General features: G+C 39.5%; 1 long non-coding RNA gene and 1 pseudogene across 1 annotated transcript in view; one reads left to right on the top strand and one right to left on the bottom strand.

Moving 5' to 3' along the window:
* Positions 1-13,687, top strand: part of LOC104873982 — a 28,121-nt gene extending 14,434 nt beyond the window's left edge. Inside the window, exons 3-4 of the long non-coding RNA XR_783621.2 lie at positions 6,338-6,380; positions 12,759-13,687. This is a non-coding gene — a long non-coding RNA (uncharacterized LOC104873982). The remainder of the gene's footprint in view (positions 1-6,337; positions 6,381-12,758) is intronic.
* Positions 10,347-10,444, bottom strand: LOC117286182 (annotated as a pseudogene).
* Positions 13,688-22,056: the final 8,369 nt, after the last annotated feature.

Here is a 22,056-nt window from a genome sequence, read left to right as displayed (position 1 = left end):
CAACTTACTGCTCTAGAGGGAACACTTGTCAGTTGGGATGAGGCTTGGGCTTAGAGCATCAAGATCTGTGTTTGAAAGATATTTCTGCTACTTATGACCTGAGAGGTTGAGGATGCCAAACCTTTCTGGGCCTCAGTTTCCATAACTTTAAATGGAGATCATCAATTCCTTCCTTGTAGTTATGTAGATAAATAGAGTCACTCAGTTGGCAAATGCCGGAACTCTGTAAATGTTCATTCATTCCCCTGGGCTCTCCCATTCATCCCACCTGGCTCGCTTCCCTGAAAATGCTTTATGGTTTCCCCTGGTATCTGCCATGATCATTACTATATTTTATTTATCATGGCTTTTTCATGTAAGTTTACCTTTATGTTTATCCTCCTATATACATACAAGCTAACATCAAATATCAATTTTTATCTCAGTGTCAAATGACTTTATTAAGCTAATTTCTTGACTCATTATTAACTATTACAAATTTTCTCTGCTCTCCTTAGTTCTAATTTGATCTGGGCCATACAATGGAAGTGAGATTAACTGGTTTAATGTAGTGAACAAATATTTAGTAAGCACCTATCATGCAATGCTTTATTGTATTGCTGAAACTAAAATAGACAGTTTTATAAAAAATTTCTGTCTTGTGTTTGTTTCTTCTGTTTAGTTCTGAGGACCACAGTGAGGTCCTCCTTTAATTCTTCACTCACTGATATCTTTTAGCTTTTTTCTTAGTTCTTTCTAGATTTACTTTCCTCTCTTCTATTGCTCATATTTATCCTTAGGATCTTTGCCCTTTGAATCTACCAGACTGACTTGGAACTTCTTTCCTAAAAATTTTCATAAAACTCATTTTGTGTGAATGTTTCTGTATGGAACTGTTTTGATTTTAATCAAAAGCAATGTGGAAGGCATGTATAGTATGTATATAAGGAAAAAATTGTCTGGACTAACACACAACCTCATGGTTAGTTCTGGAATTGTTGAGAGAGAACTTCCACTTTTTTCTACACATGCTTTAGCATTTAAAAAAAGTCTCTCCCTTATAATCAGCAAGTTCTATTCCATACCACAGGAAAAAAAAAATAAGGACAAAATATTTAAACTTGTGGATGAATGGACAACAGAAGGAAAGATGAAGAAAAATGAAAAAGATGCTTACAATCTTCCAAATTTGCCCACATCTCCATTGTAGTCTTGATGGCTGGATCCAGCTTTTTCAGGTTTTAAGTCACTGGTGTGGCTGCACATCTTCCTGGGGCACTGTTGGCATGAAAACAATAGTCATGGGGAAGCCATGAGAGACATTCTTACAAGAATGAGCACTATCCAGATGGGTTTTGATAAGGTTGATATGTAGAGGTCATAATTAACCACATCAAAGGAGGAGTGACTTCTTAAGCAAATGGAATTTATCTTGCCATCTACCAAAAAATGTACCAAATACTCTTACTTTGTTGAAAAACATCTGTACTTTTGGAGCCAAGTCATGAAAGTTTGGACTGATGAACCCAATTGAAGAAATTGTTTTATGACTTACATGTTTTACCTTTCAGTCTTTGTTTGGTACCTTGCTTCTCTTGTTTCCTAACTTGGAAACATCATCTGTAATTTGCGTAAGTGAGAAAGTATTGGCTCATGGCTTAGTTAGGAATAGAGAAAAGATCTTTGATAAAAGCAGAGCAGGAAGAATTTAATCTTCCTGCTTGTGGTCAGTTTTCATTCTACCAGATGCTATTCTCAGTGCGTTATTATTAGACAGTTGCAGGTGGCAGGCAGAACTGTATTAGAATTTAGCTAGGACTATTACACCTAATCTTAGCCAAAAGGCCTGAAGCAATAGAATTTAGCTAGGGCTTATCATTAGAATCCTTTGGAGAGTTTTTTTCCCCCTTAGGAAACTTGATTTAATTGGCCAACTTTGGAATTAATAGCAAGAACAAAACAAAACACAACAACGAGCAGAAAACCTTACTTTCCAGGTGTCTCTACAGTGCAAACAGGAGAGCCACTTCCAGGACTAGGATGGTCTTACAAGAGGTTTTTAACTCCATGGCTTTTAATTATAGACCACATGGTTTTTCTAAAAAATAGACACTCCTCAACTTTATTCTGTCTTGTGACTTTTTGTTTTGTGCACAATTTGAAATGTAATCAGAGATGTATCAAGTTTTAATACATTTAACATTTATAATTATATTTCAGGCCTAATAATTTTAATATATATGAAAAATATATAATGATAGTCAAGCCTTATTTCTTAAATTTTATCCAATGACGTATTTCATCTTTTATTTTTGCAACAAATAATTTGGCAAGTTATTAATTTAGAAATCTTTATATTTGAATCTTTTTTGAATACAAAATAAAAATATATTTGTCCTTGCCTGTAAGTTTTTGGGGAGCACTGGATTTTCTGCCATTGATAGCAACTTCTTTAGGTTCTTTGCTTTCTTCTATGGTGCTGTGCTTGGTAGATACATTTCCATTTCTCCTCTTGGATTTAATAAAAGTGTTTGAATCTAACCTTGCTATGGCTTAAAGAAATTATTTGTTTTTTGTGGTGCTTTTTGAGATAGGGTCTCATTAAACTGCTAAATTGCCAAAGGTGGTTTCAAACTTGGGATTCTCCTACCTCAGCCTCCCACAACGCTGGGGTTAGAGACAGGCAACACCATGTTTGAGTTCTAAATCTTGCTGTTTTGTGGCTTTTTCTCTATTTGTTTTTAGTATCATTTAGGGATGTATTTGGCTTTGTTTTTTCCCCCTTTATTTCTTCATGTCTTTAACAAATGTATTTACCTATGTATGTATGTATGTATGTATGTATGTATGTATTTTTGCAATGCTGAGGCTAGAATCCAAAGCCTCATACTGCTAGGCAGACGTGCTAGTGTTCTATCCCTGGGCTACACACACCCTTCTCCCCTTAATGTGCATTGTCTTGTTCCACCACTTTCCATGGAGTTCTGGGCAAAGCATATTAAAAGGACAAAGATGAACCAGAATGTGCTGCACAGAGCCCACTTGGATACCAAGAGATCTGAAAACCACACCAATGAACATCTGAACCCCACATGGCAACACTGTAGCCTATAATAATATAATTTATAAAATATACATATGTAATCTATAGTTGGAAGTTAACAGGTGAATACAACATAGACAACTTTAAGAAATAGTTGATATAATTTTGACCTTACAATTATAAAGATGGAGTATTATATAGGCAAAATAATTCTGCTGTAGAAAGCATGATGGTGTGGAGAAATATTCACACACTGCAGAAAATAATTAGATCATAAAAACAATATGTGAAGGATGACACTGATTTGATGGAGAAAAACCATATCTTTTTGTTTTTTAAAATACACTGACTAAGGTACTCTTTAATTTTGTAGGAAAAAAATAGACTGGAATGATGTACCTCAAAAAGTTTAACAAATGGATATTGGTAGACAACAGAATTATGGTTAACTTTTGTTTCCATTTTAAATGTTTTCTCAAATTTCCAAAGTTCCTAAAAGAAGCACACATTATTTTAGCATTGTATTAATTTATAACAGATTTAATGATTTAAAGACACAAACTTACTCTCTTATGGTTCTGTAGGTTAGGAATCCAACATGGGTTGAATGGGTTAACATCAAAGTTTGGACAGGGCTATGTTCCTTTTCGGAGACTCTGGTGGAATGAGGGTGTTCATTTCCTGTTGTTTTCAGCATGTATGTTAGCTTTGAATTGCTATAACCAAATTCGTGAAGAAGTCAGTTTACGGGAAGCAAGATTTATTTTGGCTCATGGTTTCAGAGGTTTCAATCCATGGTCAGCTGATTCCATTGCTGTTAGGTCTGTAGCATGGCAGAAACATCATAGCAGAGGCCATGGTGCAGGAAAGCTGCTCACTTCAGGGCAGCCAGAATGTGGAGAGAAATGGAAAGAGCCGAAGAGGAAGAGGCCAGGGACAAAATATAGTCCCCAGGTCATGCTCCAATGATTCACTTCTTTGACTAGCCTCCACCTCCTGTTTCCATCACTTCCTAATAATGCCAACAAATTATGATATCATCAATGGATTAATACACAGTTGAAGTTAGAGCCCTCATGATCTAAACCCCCCTGAAGGCTTGCCTAGGGGGGCATTGTAGATTCAAACCATAAGAGTTTCTAAAGGCCTCCTGCATTTCTTAGCTTGTAGCCTGCTGCCTTCATCTTCAGAGACTGCAGTGTTGCCATGGCAGCCATTCTTTCATTGATGCCTCTGTCTCTATTTCATTTGAAAGAGATTCTTTGCCTTTAGGATTCTCACAGTTAGATTGAATTTACCTGAACAATCCAGGATAATCTAAAAATCTCAAGGCCCTTAACCTTAGTGACACCCACAAAGTCTTTTTTGCCATACCAGGTAACTTATGTGTAGATTCTAGGGACTTGGATATCCTGGAGTAGTGAATATTCTTCTTCTGTCTACCACATGTAGTCAGGACAAGAAAACATTTTGTAAAAATGTATGGAATCCCCTCAGAGCGCACAGTGAATTTTCCAGAAAAAGCAATGCCATGTAGGGAGTCATGGTCCAGGCCAGTTACAGAGCCTGTGTGACTTACAAAAGAAGGAACTTTGTTCCTCTAGGTAGTGCCATGTAAGAGCAATGAGACTATTCGACTTAACTCTATGAAAAACAATGTTTAGGAAAATGTGTTCAGAGCTCCAAAGTGCATGCCAGAGACACCTTCTTTCCTCTGTCTCCACACCTGTTGCCTTTGTCTCCTACTTTCTTTCCCCCTTACCCTTATTATTGCCTCTTCTAGCTCCTCACATGTTTGGGAATAGTGAGCGGAGACTCGGTGTTTCATCCATCAGTGGTGGGTGGCCTGTGGTCCAGATTCAAAGAAGGAGGGCCTTGGGAGGGGAGTGACAGCTGAGGAAAGAGATGAGCTGAGAGAGGGAGGCATAGGCTTCTTGTTGTAAATCTCCTAGGTAACCCGGGGAGGACCTAGACATACCCCCAGGGCCTCTGGAGTTCAGAAGCAGACTTTTGGAAGGCAGCTGCTCCTTCCATGGGAATGCTGGAGCTAACTTGCTCTTAGGAGGTCTGGTTTGGAGACTCTGATCAGTGGAGCCTGATGTGAAAGAGTTCATCTCCCTCCCTGGCTCCTCTGACTCTGCTTCCTGGTGTCGTGATGTGAGCAGCTGTCCTCTGCCCGGGCCTTAGCAACATGCTGTTTTCTGAGTTTTTAATCTGCCAAACATGGACTGAAATGCCTAAAACTGAGCACAAATAAACTTCTCTCCTTAGGTTGCGGTTGTGGAGGATTATGTCCTGGTGATGAGGACAGTAACTCAGGCAGCTTGGAATAGTGCATGTGGAGCAAGATGCAGAGTTGTCATCTCTCCGTCCAGTCCAGTTCTACTCCCTTTTTCTTACCACACCAAAGCTTCTGTAGCATCCTTCTACCCCTTGAGCGCTCCTTGCCTGATAGGGCTGAACAGTGCCTGCCCCACCTTCACATGCTGAAGTCTTAAACTCCAGTACCTCGCAGTGTGACGGTACTTGGAGGTGGGGACTCTAAAGGGACAACTAAGGTAAAATGAGACCATTAGGGTGGGCCATAAACCAGTATGACTGGTGTCCTAAAGAAGAGGAAATCTGGACACAGAGAGATGTGAGAAGCTGAGAGGATGACCACCTCCAAGCTAAGGAGAGAAGCTTTGAAAGAAACCAACCCTGCTGACCCCTTGATCTTGCACTTCCAGCTTCCAGCACCGTGAGAAAATAACCTTGTTGTTTAAACCACCAGTCTGTGGTGTTTGTTAGAGTATCCCTGGCAAAGCAAAGCAAAGCTTTTTTCAGTCCCAGGAACTCTGACTCTTGTTTCTTGCTGGGATTCTGTGATCCTGGGTTTAATACAAATATCCCCTTCTCATTGAGGTTATCTCCACTATTCTTAAAATTAGTATTCCTACCTTGCTGTAGTTTATATCTTGAGTGTTTTCCAGGGATCCATGATGTAAAGGCTTGGTCCTCAGTGTGACTTTGTTGGGGGAGGTGCTGAAACCTTTAAGAGATGGGGGGTAGGGCTGGGGTGGTTCTGCCTCCCGCCTCGAAAGTGAAAGGACCCAAGACCCAAGTTAGATCCCAGCTGCCAGAGAGAGAGAGAGAGAGAGAGAGAGAGAGAGAGATGGGAGTAGTGAAAGGTCTCTTTAAATTGTTCACAAAGTGCCCTCAAAGGGGATTGTGAGACCTTGGTCTCTTCCTCTTTTCTCTTTTCGCTTCCTGCCCATGAAGTGAGTGGTTTTGCTCCACCATATGCTCCCACCATGATGTGCTGTTTCTCCACAGGCGCAGAGCAATGGACTGGCCATGGACTGGAACCACAAAAACTGTGAGCAAAAGAAAAATAAACTTTCTCTTTATGAGTTGACTATCTCAAGTATTTAGCGATAGTGATGAAAAACTGGGTAACACACACGCCTCACAGCCAACCTCTAACACTTGAGTCTGTTCTGTGTTTTTCCTATCTCTTCTAGTTCCTGATATTATTTCCTTGTGCAAGTTTGTTTTCTCTCCCTTGACCCCTTCTGGAATGTAAACTTCCCGAAGGAGATTTCTAGTTCTTTTCTATTAAATACTTTTTGTTTGGGAGTGGTTCTGGCCCCCTGGAGCCATTTGTGCAAAGTCTGTGAAATTTTATTATCTGTCATGAACAGTCACAAATGATTCTGTCTTTCCTGATTCACTTGCTCCAAGTTTGGGGTTCTAAAGATGTATTTTTATTAAATCATATGAAGTTTACAGGCTGTCAGGCTTCTCTCCAATCTGGCATGTAAATGTCAGGTATCTGCTTTACTGACTAATGACAGTGGCTGAATGTTAACTGCAGCCCTTCACCCTGCTTTCTTTAATGGGCTCCCCTGAATTTGTGTGTCCTTTTGTTTATATATTATCTTTGTGGAAGTGCTGTGCTGTATATTAAAGTACTGGGAAGGGAACATTAAACCTCCGTGGGCAGGAAAAGCTTCTATTTAGAGTCAGAATTGAAAATTGATTTCCCCATTGGGTAGATACAGATGCACAGAGCCTCTTGCATACCTTATTTCATATCCTGCACCCCAGTAACAGTTCAGGGATATTAATACTGGAACACTTTTTGCCCTCTGTAGTGAGAACTACAGATCCACACATGACCGTACATGTGGTAGGATATTAGAAATGGTGGAAATTCTGTTGGTTGTGTAATCACACCCAATTTCGCCAGACATTCACCACTCAGCTGTTTCACAATTTCATATGGAAATAGTGATATATTTGAAAATATATGGTCTTTCATATTTTTTTCCTGACATGGGTGAATAGCAATCTGGGAACTAACAGATTAAATGAAGAACTGCGATAATCTATTTTATTCCTGGGAAGAGAAATGAAGCTGACCAAAAAAAGGAAAGACCAATTTGTTAATGTTTCAAAAAAAGATCTTATTTGGAATAGATAGTTTCTTGAAAATGCCAGTGGTGTTGAGTTTAGATAATATTATTACCTCTCAGAAACTGGAGCATTCAACTGTGTGACATGTCACTTTTCTCACTTATTTGTGTCACAGGATTTTTCAAATCCTGAAATTGGGTAGAAAATATAAAAAGAACACTTTTGTTTTTGTTAAAAAGAAGCTGCTGAAAAGAAGCAAGGGACAAATATTGACCATACAAATGGACAAACTGAGCTCAGAGCTGACAGGAGGAAATAATTTGCGAACTATGACTTTCCTGGGATAATTGTTGCTTTAAAACTACAGAAGGAGCCACGAGCTGCTTTTCTCCATGACCTGTGACCCTAGATTGACAGCTGTCATTTTCCTTAGAAGATGGGGAGGTGCTCCCTTCTTTTATTTTTATTCATTTATTTATTTATTTAAATTGAATTTATTGGTACATTCTAGGTAGACAGTACAGTTACATTCATTACTGGGATCTTGTACCTTTACATGCCAGGTCTTGGTTCTCATTTTTTCCCCTTGTCCCCACTCTCCCTTCACCCCCTCCTCCCCTCCCCACCTTCAAACACTTTAATTCCATTTTTACATTTTCTCATATTTTTTTTCCTTTTCCCTTATTCCCCTTTCCCTATCCTTCTCACTGTCCCTACACCTTTGGTCCTTTTTTTCCTATTTCACATTGCTAATTGTCCCATTAGGATCCTGAGTACTATTTTAGTTTTTCACACCAGAGAACCTATTTAGTATTTGCATATGGTGTTCCCTTCTTTTAGTGGTCAGCGGTGAGCATTGTTCAGTGGTACCAGAGAGCCAGGTCCATGGGAATGCCCCCCCCCCAATGATTCACACCAAAATGGCACAGAATCAAAGCCCTGTTCTGGACTTTGAAAGTCTAACGGGCAAATTTAAAATCCAGGTAGTGATTAAAGTAAAACCTCCTTGTTTCAAGAGGTTTATTCATTTTTTAAAAAGAAAAGGCCTATTAGTAACTGAATGCGTTTACAGTTCTAAATAACCATATGTATGGTCTATAGTAAACAACCTGAACGGCCATTCTAAATGAGTTCTTTATATTCAGCCTCTCCAAACTTGTAATTACATTTGAGGCAGGACATGTGATACCAGAAGATATAAAGCTGTGTAGCCCCAACTGCCACTTGAATTCAATGGAGGCAGTCCTGCAAGATCAGCGGAACACACACAAAAATCACTGCCATTAATCATCTCTTAAAGTGGACTCGAAGAAAGCTTTTCCTTAAAAACAAATAGATTTACTCCTTTTTCATTAGTCTGGGGCTTTTGAAATAAATTGTGATGGGGTTGCATTTTCAGCAGCAATTGATCTTTCTGTCTTACATTTTCTATCTTGCTTGGTCATTTTAGGAAATTATAGGCATAAATACTGTCATAGCATTTCACTTTGAAAAGTGTAAGCCCGAGAAGAAACTTAAGAGAAAGAAAGCTCCGATTTTCAACAGTTCTGAAATAAAATATAGGTCTGCTCCAGTAATTTCTTCCCAGCTCTAGCTATGAGAGCTTGCCTTAGGAACAGACATACATACCCAAGAGAAATGGTTATATATTTGAATATGAACAATCTTTGAATAAATGGCTATGCTATAAATGTATTTATGTTAGCAAAAATATGGTAAATTTGAAGCAATGCCATTTCCACATAGATTCAGATCTAACAGTTGCCTAGAAGTTTTACCAACTGCAAAATGTTTTATTAATTTTCTCCATCTTTCTAATTTCATTCAATTTTAAAACATAGTTACAGAGTCCCACTCGGTTTTACAGTTAATGGCAGTGAACACCAGACAGTGAACATCAGGTTTCTCATTCCTATTGAGAAATAGTTATTAAATTTATCTTGACAGTCTTGTAATCTACTTTCTAATTCTTTAGATTAGAATTAGGTCCAACCTGATTTCTTTTTGGTCTTGGTTCTCTTGGGTCATGTTAACTATAAGTGAAGCCAACTCTCTCCTTACAAGCCTGGGACACTGGTTGGCATAGTTGGATCTAGACAGCTCCATAAATGAGTGAAAGAATCACACAGAAGGACACAACTATGGCCGTCATCAGCCCTACTCATGGTGCCCAATGGGTCATGGATACCATTCTCCAAATGGGCACCTCATTCCCTAGTTTCTTTTTAAAAATTTAAATTAACTTTCTGTTGGTTTATTTTTTGTTTTTTGGTACCAGGGATCGAACTCAGGACCTGGTGGTTGTGAGGCAGGTGGTGGCAGAACCACTGAGTTAAATCCTCAGCCCTTAAAAATTTAAATTAACTTAAAAAACATAGAAAAATTGCATCTATCAATGGGGTACCTACCATATGATGTTTTGTGTAAATATCCATTGTATATGTCTAAATGCATACATTGTGTGTGTGTGTGTGTGTGTGTGTGTGTGTGTGTACTGTACCAGGGATTGAATTTAGGACGTTGTACTTGCAAGGTAGGCACAGTGCCACTCATCTAAATCTCTGACCCTTACACTGTATAATGTTTAAATGAAGTTAAACATATCTGTTTCCTCAAGTATTTATCACTTCTTTTTTTTTTTTTTTTTTTGGTACCGGGGATTAAACTCAGGTCCCTGTGCTTGTGAAGCAAATGGTGGAACCACTGAGCTAAACCCCCAGCCCCCGCGTTCATCATTTCTTTATGGTGAAAACATTAGAAAAATCCTTCCTTCTAGGTTTTCGATATACACGGTATGTTGTTAAATATGCTATCATATTGTGCAATAGCATGCCACAACTTTCTTTTTTTGAAGCACTTATCCATTTAATAGAACCAAGATTAATAACAGCAAGAAATACCACCAAGGATTGAAAAACAGTTTCTTAAAAATATGGAATGTTTCACAAATTTGTGTGCCCAGGAACCATGCTGATCTTCTCTGTAGTGTTCCAGTTTCAGTGTATGTGCTGCTGAAACAAGCACCCTAGAATTTCTTACTCCGTGTTTCCTTGTGTCTGAAACTTGCGCATGTCTTTTTCTTTTTTGTCCAATTTTGCCCTTTTGCATTTTCGGCCGTTTTTTAAAAGACCCAGATCCAATCATTTTTCTTCATTTTAGCTTCCTTAATCTACTTCATCCATTCCCCTTCAGAGGTAATCTGTTCTTAAATTTCTATTTATTATTTTTCTTTTGGAGCACATTTAGAATTGTGTTTGATAGTTACTTTCCCTAGTATTTTTATTGATTGTAAAGTCTTTGAAAATAACATTGCTTCTCACTGATCTGGGAATTTTGTTTGCTGTCTTTCAAATAGTAGATCATGGTATAAGCATTTGCTGACAAAGTCGGGAGGAACTGCATCCAATACTGGTCACACACATTTAGTACGTGGGTTTTATTTTTGTCTATATTTTCTATTCTGTCCTCACAAATAATACAAAATAATGAATAGCCACAGGAAGACTATGTCTGTAGTCAAACCAGAGTGAAACAACAGAGGCTAGAACTTAGCTCTTTATGTTAGATCTGTGGTGCTAATTTTCCCAGTGGCAGTTTGGGAAGTCACCAACACAGACATAACGTCATTGCAAACCAGGAGGCCAAGCATAACTGTGGGAAAGAAAGCCCGTGTTCAAAAGGAAATATCCAGAATAATAGAATGGAGGGTATAGAAAATCACCACCGTGAATGCCTTTTTTGTGGTCTCATTTTCCCCAAGGTGGCCACGGTATGAAAGTCCTTCTTTAAGGAGATAACATAAAAAGAAATAAGTAGTGGTGGGGGAAAAAGTTCATTCTTGCCATGGCCTTGTATGTGTTTTGGCTATTTCAATGTAATATTTATCTAATAAATAGCATTTCAGTGCTAACAGTAAAGCTGTGTGTGCTCCTGTGTGGAGAGGCTGGACCTCTTTCAGGTCTTGCCTTGCTCCTGCTACTGAAAAAATTCCTCTTTTAATGAAAAGAGACACTATGTGACTGCGGCCAGTACCTGTGACGCCTGCTTAATATTTTCATGCTTCTGAGTAGTGTATGAGTCCTGAGGTAGAGTGACAAGTTTGCATGTGTGTACAGGTATGCATGAAAAAACATGATTTCAATACAAAGAGAGTAAACAGCACTTAGATAATGCTTTTTTCTGGAGTTGTGATTCTGTCTATGAAACGGCATCCTATGCTAGATGGTCTAAGAGAAAACTGTGATGTGCACCAGGATAATAACAGAGGTACTCTTTTGATGTCGAAGTTTAAAAAGGAACAGTAAAAAGCAAATGTGTGTGGTTGTAAAGTATAAAAAGAACACTAATTCTAGAACATGGGTAATGAAACTTATGTCCAGTTACCTACCCAAACTCTTAAACAGCCAGTTCATTTAGATAGTGTCTAAATTGTTTTTGAGACTGAATTTCAGAAGCAGCCACCAAATCTTTTTCTTCTCCAATGGAGAGAAACATTTTTTGAGAAAAATAAGAGGGATTTTCAATATGCAGAGCAAGGAGATGACCGTGAGACGGTGGGTCCAGTGGAGAAAAGTTAAGAGGAATAAAATGCAGTCCGCTAAAAATTGCTTCAGCTGTACGTTGAAGTATATGATATTGCTCTGTTCGTATAATCTGTTTCTGTAAACTCAAATGGGAATGTTTATGTGGCTGGATGGCAATGTTCCTTCTCTGACAAGGTTTGTGCTTTTATTTTATGGACCGTAGAGTTTTAGGCTGCGAAATGGGGAAAGGGAAACTTGAAATCGAGAGGTTATCGTTATCAGTGTTGTCCTCATTAGCTGGACATTCCTAATGAGTCCTTGCATATTCATTCACTCATTTCACCCATTTAGAAACTATCAGGGATCTCCAGGGAGCACAGACAAGATAGGTACCTTGAAATAAACAGGTCCCGTCCCTGAGGAACTTAAAATTAGGCAGGTTTAAATGAAGGCACCTAAGAGTAAGATGGATTTGCAACATGGACAGAGTGAGGGGATGATGGCCCATATATCTTGCAGCTGGGGCGTATTTGATGGGCATAGACAGGTATTTGAGTGTTTATGGGAAGTGATTGGTATTGACATGACTGCCTTGTCCTTTCTCAGGAACCGTCCCCACTGTTGGTGATAGCCTTTGTGGCCTCCATAGTTTCCCTAGATCTCTTCCTTGGGAACATCTTCCTTTACAGCATTTTTCCTCTTAGTATTTTCAACAAATGTTGTTGCCTTAAATGCTGTTTTCTCAGAATTCTGTGAGTCTGCTTTATGTGAAGAATCTCTTTCTTGCAAGGTGTTAATTAATTCTTTTTTTCTAGTCGACATTTACATTGGAACGGCACAATGAAGACACCTGCCCTAACCCTGGAGGAATGGTCTGCTGCTAACAATCCAAGAGTCAAGCAGGCGGGGAAGTGAATCGCTGAGGGCCCTCAGATTGCAGTCACACACTACAGCTTCTGCGGGTAGCCGGGAGGACATAGGCTGACCCATCACCCTGGATCCAGGAGGAGGCAGAAGGCTTGAAGATTGTGCTTCCATAAGGTGGCTCCTGAAGTTCAAGTTCTCTCTCCGGGCTGCTACTCCCTGGAAACAAGGGAAGAATCTGGGAATGTTTTCCTTATCACCTCTTCAAATATTCATTTTCTACTTGTGTACATTTTAGCCATTTTCTGTGTTGCTGGGACAAATACTCACTGCTCACAACTTGAAGGGGAAGGAGTTTATTTTGTCTCAGTTACAGTTTCTGGTCATCTGGTTCCAAAGCAGAAACGGGAGGATGGAGGAACCTGGCTGCAGGAGAGCTGCTTGTGTGGTGGCAGCCGGGAAGCAGAGAGAGAAGTGAGGGCCAGGAACAAGGATCACCCTTTCAGGTCCCGTCCCAGGACCCGCCTCCAACTCGGCTCCTCTTTCACAGCAAGTCAGCGGTAGCACCCCATGCATGATTCAATCACCTTGCAGACATATGAAGCATTTGAGCCCATTTGAGATCTAAACCATAACCGTGTGTGTGTTTTTACTTGATTATTTAAATTAACAAACAGTACATTAGACTTTTTTGGTGTACCGTCCTACTAATTTTAACACTTGCATAGATCTGTGTAATTACTATCGCAATTAGCATACAATTAGAATGAGTCTTTTACTCTCTGGCTCAGTCCTCTCCCCACACATCTAACCCCTGGCAAATAGCCATCTGCTTTTTTTGTTACTATAGTTACAATATGTTTTTGAAAATGTCAAATAAACGGAGATCATATAATATGTAACTTTTGGAGGCTGGCTTCTTTCATTCATCACAAAGGCCTTTGAGATTCATCTAAATTGTGTGTATCAGTTGTTTGTTCTTATTGCTAGGTAATATTCTATAGAACACGTAATTATTCATTTACCATCGAAGAACATTTGGATTGCCTCCAGTTTATGGTGATGCGGAATAGAGTGGACACATTTTTGTGTGAATGTAAATTTTTATTTATCTTGATTGAACAACTCGGAGTTGGATGTTTGGGCTACACTGTAATGCATCAAATAATAAACGATCGTTGAGAGACTGCCAAATCATCTTCTAGCAGAGTAAGTGGTGCTGTGGAACTGGATCGTCTAGAGCCTCTAGACTCACCCATCTAAAAGCAAAGCAAAGAGTAATCGGAAGCGTTGTAGGTGATTTGTGTTGTCCATGTTTATTCCTAAGCACTAACTGTGGATGCTCACCCCAGAGAAGGCAAGTGCTTCGCATCTCTCCATATATGGGTGGGTTAGCTCAGTGTCAAGCCACGCGTGTGTGCTGCACAGATGTAGTTTAGGCAGGGGCACTGACTGGGTATGGAGTCAGGCAAAAGCCTGGAGTGCACTCTACAGGAAGGAGGGGGACCCAAGCTTCTTGCCCAAGTCCAGAGGAACAAACGTACCTCAGGTTCTGTAGTACAACCCTGGGTTTGATGCTTGGGTATATCAAGCAGTCGGCAGGAACAGGGCCCATTTAGAGAACATTGTCCTCTAAACAGCATCAAAAAGGTAAAGTTTGACAGACTTACAGAAGTCCTGTTGGTTCTCTTTTTCCTCTACTTGATCCACATGCCTGAAACAATCGCTTCTTCTTGAAAGGCTGGGAATTCAGATTAGCAAGCATCAAACCAACCCTTTAATTGCACACAGCAAGAGGTTAAGTAAATCTTAAAGATTTTTCCTAATCATAGAAAAAGCTGCACTTTGTTTATATTTTCAGCATAACTAATGCTTTAAACCCAATGAAATGAATCAGCGATTGTTATATAAAGCATGTGTATACATTTCAGGTAATTTTGGTAACAATTTTTAGAAAAATCTACTTGTGTCATGTAAGTTCTCTAATACCACAACCTTAAGTCACTTCTAACACAAATCATGAAATAGAAGATTGATGTATGTGTAAAGAACATAATGGGTCAGGGATCATATCTGATGAATCTGTTATTATAAGAATAATTCTGGCAAAAGATGATAGCAGTTGGAGAACCTGAGAAAGCTTTGGCTTATCTTGGATTCCCACCCATAAGCTTGACTTCTCAAGCAAACTTTCTGCCCTTGGAGTTATTGGACTAAAGCTCTTTTGTGAATAAGTACTTCCTCCTCTGGTCTAGTTGATGGCTGGTGTTTCCAGAACAGCATCTCCCAGGGTCTTTAGCACTCCTGTTATTGTCCCTTTCAGAAACAAGAAGCAAAAGAGAAGAGGGCCAGGGATTTAGCTCAGTGGTGATGCCACTGCCTGCCTCACGAGTGCTAGGTCATGAGTTCGATCCCTGGCGCGCACACACACACACACACACACACACACACACACACAGGAAACAGAAAAATAGCCACTTGTCCTGTTGAGTCAAAACAAAACAAACAGAAGAACAAAATAACTATTTTTTTTGGTACTGGGGATTAAACCCAAGCCTTTGCACTGAGGTACATCTCTAGCCTCTTTAATTTTTTAAAAAAAATTTTGGGAACAGAGTCTCCCTAGGTCATGAAGTTGCACAGGCTGGACTTGGATTTGTGACCCTCCTGCCTCAGCCACCCACAGTGCTGGGATTACAGGCATTCACTACTGTGCCTGGCCTGCGTGAAATCTTGCAAGCCCCTTTCCATCTCCCAGGTGTGGCTGGACTGACTCTAGGCTGACCACAGCCTGCGACCTCAGGCTAACTGTCCTGAGGATTTACCCACTCACTCTTCAAGTTGCTCTCACAGCAAGAACTTGGATTCAGTTTTTCCTTTCTAAAAATTTTAAAAACTGTGCCTGGTGGGAGTTCACAGTCTCTTTGTTCAATGCCTACTTTCTCTGCTGAAGTGCAGGTATTCTGTTTGCGCGTCACTCCTGTGATGTCTAGCCTTTTTGACTGTCATTCTAATTAGATTTTCCCATGTCTGTCTTCTCCAATAGACTGAGTTCATCCTGGCCCTCGGCATGTTCCTCCTGTTTTCATCTCTTGATAGTGAACTATTTCTTAGAAGGAGTAGATTCTCACGAAGCATTTGTTGAAAGGTTGATTTCATTCATCCAACAAATATTTAGTGAGCACCTATTATGTGCCAGGTACTATTCTAGGCATAGAGGCAATCAACAGAGAACCATGCAGGTGAGATTTCTACCCTCAAAGAGCTTCTATTGTGAAATGGAGAATGTCTGAGCTACCTTGAGTGGACATGTATTTCACATGAAAAGGATTATTTTGTTTCAACATGGAATATTCAGCCATGTAGATATGATCAAGGAGTGGTAATAGGTATATTTTTTCCTAATTACCTATGTACCATTCCAAGAAAAGGCAGTGCCAGCAGTGTAGTGTTCTATCCTAGAACCAGAGAGATCTTCGCCTAAATATTTGAGTTGATTTTTTTTTTCCATACCATCTTCAGGTCTATGTGACTTCTTAAATATTGAAAATTGATGTGGATTACTCATTGAAATTTGAAATGGTAATTTTTAGTCACCAAGTAGGAAAGAGAAATAGAGATGATTGCTTCAAGATCCTGCAAGGTGTTTTGCTGTAATTACATACCAGGTTTAGTAATGGTCGAATCTGACGCTCACAATCCAGCATTCCCTTGGAATTAATCGAAGTAACATATTTGTGGGTCTTTTCCTTCTTTTTCTCTGTCTGTATTTATAATTCAAACGAATGAAAGGAGCCTGATTGCTAACTGGAAATAGTTCCCTAGGTTGCATTTCTGTGGTGCTGGTTGTTGTCAAAGCTGCATAGCCACCAATTATAGTCACTTGTTACTTATCTCCGTCTTGGGCAACATTACCTGGAGATCAGTTTGCACTGAGAAATGCTATTTTTATATAACACCACAGGGCATATGCATAGACGGTTTCCACATCTGACATTATGTAACAGAAAGGCATTAGAACTAGTTCCAACTGGATCTTTTTATTTGCCCAATTCATAAAGAACTCTGTTTTAATGTACCAATTGTCTTGTATAGTTGAATAATGAGGATTCTTAGAGGTCACTGTGTGTCCCACGTAAACAGCAATGTGATGGTCTGGAACAGTTCGATTTCTTACTTTCCTTACATGCCTTCTTTCTGGAGTAAAAGCATTAAGGAATTTTGACATGATGCTAAGCTGCTATTTAAAGTCCTTACTTGTGAGATTGGAATGTAGTGCATTCAGAAGAAATTTAAAGCTCTGCATTCATGCTAACTTAGAGCCAACAGTACCAAGCATTGTTTAAGGCAGGAAACAATTCACATTTCAGACTTTTATGACCTTGATTGCACTGAGCACGAAGGTGATTATCAGAAAAATTTGGCAGTATCTTTTAGATTCTTGTGCAGTCTTATAGGAAGCAAAATATACTGGTGACAAAAAAATTAATTGCTATCCATATGTTTTGTTTCTGTACTGCCAAACATCTGGATGCTAGGGCATATTTGCAAAATCAAGTGTGTTTTTAAAGTATTCTTCCTTTCTTGTTGTTAATGTGAATGAGTGCTTGCTGCCACGTGGCCTTAGCTGCATAGTCAATGTGAGAACAGGGCTATTTTGTAGTTTTTACATTATAACGCTACAACACAATCTCAAAAGCATCTCTGGGGAAGACTTCATTGCCATATAGAACTCTCCCTGATTTCTGAAGTAATTGCCTCCAGTTGTATGAGAGATGTTTATACAAACAGTACATGGACTAGTGATCGTTATCCAATTACATTGATGTTTTACAGGAGGGAAACTTGCAAAGCCAGGGTTCCACATCAGGATAGAATTGAAGGAAATTTAATTTCAACTCAAGGAACTGGAGAGTGATTTGAATGGTTTAACCCTTATTACCTAAAACAAGCAAAGTGACCTCTGGTAGGGCAGGTAGGACACTTGGTGATGACACATGGCTGAAATGGTTACATGCAAAACCACTACAGAATTGATATTCCAACAACATAATGATACTCCAATGACATACTTAAGGGGTTACCTAAATAATTGAATAAATAGCAATTAGATGAAATACAGATTTAAAAACTTTGCATTTATATATTTTTATAAGTAAAATTTATCTTACATAGAAAACTATGAAATAATGAATACTAATTTCTTTGGGGTAATTATTATGAAAGTAAAATGTATTTTTTTTGGTTTTTTGAGACAGGGTCTCACTATGTAGTTGAGACTGACCTGGAACCCATTATGTAGCCCAGGTTGGTCTCGAACTCACAGTGATCCTCCTGCCTCAGCCTCCTGAGTGCTGGGATTACAGGAGTGTGCTACCATGCCCGTCTTTGGGAGTAAAATGTATTTGATGAAAAGATATATTAAACAATAGAACATACATTTAAAGCAATTAGAAGACATAAGTATGGGCCAGGGATTTAGCTCAGTGGTTCCTTTACCTACCTCGCAAGCCCAAGGACCTGAGTTCAATCCTTGGTACAAAAAAAACTCCCCCAAAAAACATAAGTATATCAGAAGATAGGAATTATATTTATATGTATTTTAATAAAACCATGTTAATGAGAACAGAAGACTCTTTTCCCATTTATTTTGCAAACCTCCTTAGTGTTCTGAAAAGTCTTGTATACATTCTAGATAATTAGTTCAATGTTCATTTATTCCAAGAATTTTCCATAATCCAGTGGCCAAAACTTTAGCATTGTAGTTCATGAGCTGATTACAGAGAAAAAAAATATCTCTATCTGTATGCTAAATGACTCACATATACTTTTTCTATACTTGTTTTTATTTAAATCACAATATCCCCAAAAATTAACAAAAGCCTATAAAAATTCTTATTTTGGTTATCTATTTTATTCAACATGTTTAGATCCAACATTATTTAGATTAATTCAAAATTATTTAGATTCTATATAGGGGTAAAAATGCAAAAAAGAGGGGAAAGGGGAACGGTATATTTTTTTTAAGAGCTAGAACGTCTCTATCACTGCCCTCCCTGTCATGGCTCGTGATAAGTACTACATCCATACATCAAGGTAGATTGTGGGCCCTGCCTGAAGATAACCTCCAACTGAATTGCATGTGCGAGTAGAGAGAAAAGGACCCCTCATAACCGGGGAGGTCAAGAAATCCCACCCTGAGAAATACTAAGATTTCAATGGGAGGACAAAGTAAGTGGTAGACAGAAGTTGGGGAACCTGGAAGTCAGCACAGGGAGAGGCGTGATGTAAAAGCACACTTGTAGGAACGAGGGGAGAAACATTTGAACAACAGAACTGCAGTTTGGGTGGAGTGCATTAGTTCTCAAAACCATCAGAGCAAAGGAATTACTTGTGTATCTATAGAAACAGTGATTCTCCAGCACCACCTATTTATTTAGAATTTCTAGACCCGTTTTTTGGCAAACTTTTTTTTTTTTTTTTTAAGTAAGCACTTAAAGTCACGGTTGACATCACGTAACTTTTCGAAGAGCTGGAATAGGAGAGGCAGAAATGAGCGGAAGCCGTGCCTTTGGAATTTCCTAAGAAGGCAATCACTTGCAGGTAAGAACTTCTACTTTTCTGGTCAGTAAGAAAATATTTCTCAGTTTTCTTTGGCTTTGTCCTTTCAGCTTGTCAGTCACACTCTCTGGACTCACACGGGCTGCAGAGTAGGCAGCTGCCCTGTGAAGGGCTTCCGTGTCACAGAGTTGGGCTGTGTTTAAACCATTCTCTCAAGGCATTTAAACATAATTTTCTATTGCATGTTCCTTCCTCCGCAGTTCCTCACTGACAGGGTTGGGATGATATTGAGCGGACAGGGGATGCCAATCTGGTTTGGTCTCTTCCATTTCTATCTTTGAAGAAATGAAACTTTCAAGCATTTTGGAGAACAGACAGATATAGCGAAAAGGCACTGTTGTTGAGCCCAAATGTTTTAATTTTTGATAATGGATGCTCTTATGTGTGTGTCGTGAAGTTGATTCCATGTTCTTTATAAATCTGGCTTTTGTGTACTAGCAGAATACCATAAAGCATGATGGCATCTGGAACACACAAAGAGAGAAACTTCTCTTCTCATTTTTTCCATGCCTTTCTATATTATCTTTCTAAATCCAGTTCCTTATTTTGATTCTTTTATTTGTTTTTCATGGAGTTCATTGGTACTTTCAAAGAATATAGTACAGTTACATTCATCATTGGAATCTTTACATGACAGGTCTTGGTTCTCATTTTTTCCCCATACCCCTGCCCTCCCTTCACCCCCCACCCTCCCCTATTTACAAAGACTTTATTTCCATTTTTTCATTTTCTCCTATTTTTTCTTTTCCCTTATTTCTTTTCCCCTACCCTTCCCACTTCTCCTACACCTTTAGCCCCTTTCTTCCTATTTCACATTGTCAGTTATACAATTTGGATCTTATTTACACTTTTAGTTTTTCACACCAGAGGAACTATTCGGTATTTACCCAAGTGTGTCTTATTTATTTCATTTAAGAGTATGGCCTCAATATGCATTCATTTTCCTGTGAATGACTCTAGTTTCTCATTCTTTATGGCTGAGTAGTACTCTGTTTTATAGAAAAACCACATGTCTTTTATCCAGTCTCCAACTGATGGGCAGTTGGGCTCTTTCCAAGTTTTGGCTATTACAACCAGTTCCTTATTTTTAAACACCTCTCTTCTTGGCTCTGCTTTTTAGGTCTGACTCCTTCACACACTCTGCCTTGGTCTGTTTGTGCTAATGTAACAAAATACCTCAGCCTGGGCGATTTATAAAGAATGGGCATTTATATCTCACAGTCCTGGAGGTGGGCGAATCTGAGGTCAAAGCACTGACAGGACTGGCATTGATGAGGACTCTGCTCCCACGATGGCATCTTGACGGGGAGGGCAGCTGTGTCCTCACACGGCAGGAGAGTGGGAGAGAATAAATGCATCCCTCAGCCGCTCTTATAAGGGCCCTGATCCCATCCATAGGGCTCTGCCCCCCCTGATTAATCACTTCTTAAGAACCTCGTCTCTTAATGCTATCATAGTGGTGGTTAAAATGAATTTTGGGGTCCCATCCAGCATGGCACCCTCCTCACAGGCCTCTGCCCTCTGTGGTGGATTGCTTCACCTCTTCTTGCCACATCTCATCTCTCTAACATCTGGGATCACTCTCAGACTCTCTGGAGCACGGCCATAACGCTTCATACTCTTAGCCTCTGCTTTTTTTTTTCTTTTTAATACCTGGGATCGAACTCAGGACCTTGCATCTGCGAGGCAGGGGTGGTGCCACTGAGCTAAATCCCCAGCCCAGCCTCTGCTTTTCATTCTCGCTCCGGAACTCCACCGGCCGACTGCTAGCTTCTGCTTTCTTGATTCCTGTTCCTTTCTTCAAATTCTGCTACTCTTTGTGTTCTTCTGTTAAGCTTCATTGCTCATACATCTGTGTTTCCTTCAATACCTCTGCTGTGCCTCTTCCTATTCTGCTCTTGGATTGCCCTTGATCACCTCAAAGCTGCAGTGATGCCACAGAATTCTGTCTAGAGAGAGCTGAAGGCTGACTAGAGAGGAGTTAAGAAGGAGGATGGTTAAGCACATAGGTTCTTGGCCTCTATCGCCTGGCTTCAAATCCAGATTGTGTGATTTTGGGCAAGTTGGTGTCTCTGTGTCTCAGTCTCACTTTGAAAATGATCTCGTTTTTTAGTAGCACGCAAATCACAGGGCTACTGTAAGGACTGAATAAATTCAAAGATGTAAAGCACTTAGCACAGGGTCTGGCACCTTATATTACTCAGCTTTCTGTTTCTGTAACAAAATAGCTGAGATGATCAGCTTATAAAGAGAAAATGTTTATTTTGGCTCACAGTTTTGGAGGGTTCAGTCCATAGTTCGCTGCTGCTGCTGCTGCTTTGGGGCCTATGCTGAGGCAGCACAGCATGGTGGCAGTGCTGGGTGGAGGGAGACCGTTCACCTCATGGCCAGGTGTAAAAGCAAGAGGAAGGGGAGGGACAGGATCCTACTATCCCTTCATGGTCACACAAGGGCATGCCCCAGTAACCTCACTTCTTTCCAGTACCTGCTGCTGTTGTCAGCCTCCCTCCCTTCTTCTTTTCGTGACTAGGAATAGGGAGTTGATAAAGCTATATCCCCAACCCTTTTTATTTTTTTTTATTTTTATTTATTTATTTATTTATTTATTTATTTATTTATTTTTGCTTA

This window comes from Fukomys damarensis, unplaced genomic scaffold, assembly GCF_012274545.1.
Source record: "Fukomys damarensis isolate Sample0158 unplaced genomic scaffold, DMR_v1.0_HiC HiC_scaffold_15, whole genome shotgun sequence".
Taxonomy (NCBI): Eukaryota; Metazoa; Chordata; class Mammalia; order Rodentia; family Bathyergidae; genus Fukomys; species Fukomys damarensis.
The sequence above is the reverse complement of the archived record's forward strand: the minus strand, read 5'-3'. Positions and strand labels throughout refer to the sequence as shown.